The sequence below is a fragment of the Cherax quadricarinatus genome, chromosome 20 (genome assembly GCF_038502225.1).
Source record: "Cherax quadricarinatus isolate ZL_2023a chromosome 20, ASM3850222v1, whole genome shotgun sequence".
NCBI lineage: Eukaryota > Metazoa > Arthropoda > Malacostraca > Decapoda > Parastacidae > Cherax > Cherax quadricarinatus.
This window is the reverse complement of record NC_091311.1, coordinates 34,950,251-34,955,250: the sequence shown is the minus strand read 5'-3', so window position 1 is coordinate 34,955,250 and position 5,000 is coordinate 34,950,251.

Here is a 5,000-nt window from a genome sequence, read left to right as displayed (position 1 = left end):
TAGTTGTTTGAGGAAACACATGGCATGCTTTTCTAGGAGCCAGTGGCTCTGATCCTGTTCGAATGAAATGGTACTGGTTGGTCAAGTTCCCGTACTTGTTGAGCTTGTGATCTTCCCTGTGATCAGCAGCATCACCTTCTTGGCCAGCACTAAATAGGTTGTAAGTGTCAGCCAGGGTAAATGCACAAATATAGCACCACACCATCAATCGTCCATTCTTCCAGTGTTATAATGTGATCCCCCAGGGCGGCAGGCGGATATATTCGGGATGCTGGGTAGTGAAGGTCTAGTTTCTCTCTCGACTGGGCACTGGACTGTAGCAAACCTTCTTTTTATAACCTCGTTGACAGTATTATGTCTGAAATTCTAACCTTTGGATCTTGAACAGTTCAGACTATGCAAGCAGTACTGGTCAGCTACCACTTTGCAGCAAATACACATTTACTCGGTGTGAACAGAGGCAAAAAGGTGAAGAGCCACTGTAATGTGATAGGTCCGTGAGTCAAGACGTGTACCAGTTAAAGAGATGATAATTGTTAGGAGAAAATCAGCTGAATGAGGTACACTCACAGATATAAGGCAAGATCTTCCCTTTCACAGCTTTCATAGTCTAACATAGCTAGAGAAGCCTAACCATGATGGGACTGTCCCAGCTAGATTGTTTGTTACCCAAGCTTTCAGTTAATCTTGTAGTCTTAGCTGAGAGGGAATTCCTGCCTCACTTCCACTTACTGGGAGTGAGGCTTGCTTCCATTATTATTCGTTCAGGGAAAAGATATATGAATTTTTCTAGCATGAACTTTCCCAGTTTGGGACTAACTAAGGATGGAGAGCATCGTAAGAAGTCAGTTAGCTTAGGAAAAGATAGGTAGCTGGTGAGGAGATTATAATGCATCATTGTTACCGAGCCTGGTTTCCAACCTTCCGAAGTCAGAATCATTATTTTTCGCTTCAAAATCTCACCAATCGCACTAGACCCAAGCGGAGTATCGAGGAGGATGCAATAAGTTAATATATATTTCTCTCTCTCTACCTATCTATCTCTCTCTCTCATACACACACATAAACACACACTTAAACACACACACACACACACACACACACACAAGCAATCAGCGAAGAGGCGGGTCCAGGAGCTGTGACTCGACCCCTGCAACCACAAATAGGTGAGTACACACACACACACACACACACACACTTCAGTCATAGAGTTGTAAGGAAGTGGAATAGTCTAGCAAGTGATGTAGTGGAGGCAGGAACCATACATAGTTTTAAGACGAATACATAGTTTTAAGACCTAGTAGCGATCAGTGAAGAGGCGGGGCCAGGAGCTGAGTCTCGAACCCTGCAACCATTAATAGGTGAGTACACTACATCGTACCCTACTAAAAAAGGATGGAAGAATCAAACCATTGTTGTTGGCAACTCCAACCGCTGCCTTGTTGCCACGCCAGATGTGAAAATTTTCAGTCGGGATCAGGGTAACATCATACAACAAAAAATTCCGGGTTAAATTGAACTTTTCCAATGCTTTCAATTTAGTCAGAAATGAAGCTGTGCTCAGAGCCGTCCCTCGTCATTTCACTTCTTTTATTAGCTCATTTAATCCTGAAACGGCGGGCAATGGCACCAGTGGCGGAAACGGACGAAACAACAACAAAGTAGGCAACGGCGGAAAACTGAAGCTTGTCTTTGATGAATATGAAATCGAATCGTTTATAGGTATTTACCAGATTAATTCTCACCTAATTTCCTTTCTGCCCAGCCATGAAATAAGCCATTTTATCAGCTCCAAGCGAAGCAAACATCTGTTGTCTGGAGAATGTCACTCTAGCTGACTTATGACGGTACACAATGCTGACAAGTTGATACGTAAGAGATATGTGCAACACTTAGGTATCTTTATTACCGAAGCGTTTAGGTAATAAATATACGGAATGATCACTTCTAAAATTGCTCCTTCTACCGTCTCCAGTGTAATATTCATGTGCAGGCGGGACATTTCGGCGATAAAGATACACTCAAGTGTTACGCATGTCTTATTTATTACCCGAAGCTGATACCATAATGCTGAAGACACGTTTGCACAATTAACTTTTTCATGGCATCAAGTTATGACTTAGTAAATCTCTACCACAAACTGGTTAACCAGGAAATCAAAAAACGAAGCCAGGTCTCAGACCGATCTTCGAGAGTCTACTAACTCTCGAAGTTTAACATCATCACTGGCAACTCTCAAACTGTAGAAGCCACTTCTCTTATGAGCTCTGTAAGATGCATCTCTTAAGGCCTCTGGGAGAGACAATACCCTCTCCTAGAAGCTCCTCTAACCACACTCACATCTCTCAGAGGCTCTGAAAGAAGACACGTCTCTCAAGAACTCCGCGAGACACGTCTCTCAGAGGTTCTGCGAGACACGTCCCCCTCAGAAGCTGCCGAAGGCACATCTCTGCTGCACTGGAATCCAGCCGAGATCTAATCAGCATCTCTGACGGATGACACGGGTCTCTGGCGCTAATCCAGCGAGATCTCTGCTGACGTGGTCCCATCTGGAGAGAGACACTGCAATCAGATCTTTTCCCAGGTCGAGCCTAACAAAAAAGGAGTTTGGCGAACAAATGACCCCATTCTTCACAATGGGTATTGTGGGGACGATTCAAGATGTCTTTTTTGTTTATACTAGGAATCCCCTGAAAGGAAGGGTAAGTGCTTTGATGCTAGTGAAGGGCTCTTGGAGAGCTGCCCTCCCCTTCCTCGGATCAGAGCTAGAGAGAGAGAGAGAGAGAGAGAGAGAGAGAGAGAGAGAGAGAGAGAGAGAGAGAGAGAGAGAGAGAGAGAGAGAGAAAGTTGCGAAGCAGTATACATTACATATATACATACACCATCCATATACCTTATCATAGCCATCATCCATATACATTATCGTAGCCATCATCCATATACATTATCATAGATATATGATAATGTATATACCATATACATCATTCAGATACATTTTCATTTTCATTGTAAGATGCACGTCACATATTTGCATTTACAGTATTCATATACATTGCCAACTACATTATCAATATGCATTATCATACACATTGTGAAAATTATTATTATTATTATTATTATTATTATTATTATTATTATTATTATTATTATTATTATTATTATTGTTATTATAGTAAATCACCTGCATGAGATGTGCAGGGTATCACATGAATTATTACCTGCGAGTAATTTGGGTGAGGTAAGTGAGACTTAGACAAAGTAGGTTGCTCAACTGCTACTCCTTCGACTGCTCACTTTTTCACCACTCTCACAAAAAGCTAGACCTGATATTAAATTAATGATTATAATATTAAAACCAGCTACTCTGGTACATTGAAGTTGTGTGGACTGTGTGTTACTAGACTTGCTTGCTGGGTACACAAAAATATAATTATTAGAACAGTATATATATGTGTTAGTAGAAAATAACTTTGCATTACCACTTACCTTATAACTACTGTAGATGGATCACACCACAATACCTACCTAACACCTAGACCTTAAACTGGCCAGCTAGTGATCTAAATACAAAGAATATGGTGCACTTCCCTGTGAGTGATGTCCGCATCCCTTATCTTGCAACATCCACACCCAATTCTTCATCAGGGAACATTAACACGGGTTCCTATTACAAATCCAGGCCGAAACACCCCATTACGGCCTCGATGACGTTGTATTATTAGACGATTGTAGCAACCAGTGTACACACACATTAAATTCAATATGGCGTCTCTTCCCGGCGTCCCCCAGGAGCTGTTCTCCACCCCCATTACTAGAAATTTCTCGAATGGGTCAAATCAGCATATTTTATTACACAGTTATTATATTATTTATTTATATGTTATACATTTAGGAAATTATGTGAAAAAAATTCCACACATATTATGCAAATAAATTATCAACAGAGTGGACATTTTAAAGAAATACTAACTTAAGAAGATAAAACTATTGTAAACAACAAAATACTCATTTAAAATTACCCAGTAACTATTAAAACAAGAAATAAATAGCAAAAATATTAACTATTTAGAAATAGTGAATATTAAAAATTCGTTTAAAAAAATAGTAAAAAGAGGGAAATCTATTAAATATTAATTTTTAAAAAGGGTAACGATTGGAAAAAGAGTAAATATTTAAATAGTAAATGGCTAAAAAAATAAACATAGAGGAGAAACTATTTAAAAAATTAAGCATTATACTACTTTCAAAAAAGTAAACATTAAAAATAAGAAGTAACTATTAAAAAATTGTATTAAAACAAAATGAGAGGAAACAATTGAAAAAAAAAGTAAGCAATGAAAAATGTGAGGTAACAAAAAAACAGTAATTAAAAAAAGGTAACTATACTAAAAAGGTAAATAGTAAATAAGAAGAGTAAATAATAAAAAATAATTAATATGAAAAAAAGAAGTAACTTCGCCACAATTCCAAATAACCACCAAGCCATTATGAAATGACCAATCAACGTTGAGCTCCTCCCTTGTCGCCTGCAGCCACCAATCACCATCAAGAAGCAGCAATCTTCCATCCAGCAAGTTGCAGTCAGCACCGCAGAGTTCCTGTTGTCTCTACATCGTCTTTCGTCATCGTTATTCTGGCTTAGCAGTTGGGTCTAGTCCTGACTCTTCTCTCTTCGACTCAAGACATTCCTCTCACCGTCTATTCTTCGCACTGCCCCCACTTGCCCCTCGCCCCTCGTGGGTCCTTACCTGTGAGTCCGATCCGATCCGAAGTACCTTGATCGACACCATGCCCAGCCCTTCTAGGGCAGGGTAGGTGCCTGAGCCGGAGCTTTCAGCTCACAAGACTGTCATTCCCATTAGCCCCCTTGGGGCGGGGATGACAGACCAGAGAGGCCTAGCTTGTGGCTAGGTCTGGGGACAGTTGGTCCCAAAGGTGAGGGGGTACTTGTGCCTCCTCCCATGGGAGACTTAGGTCTCAGACACTCCCTAAAGAGGGAG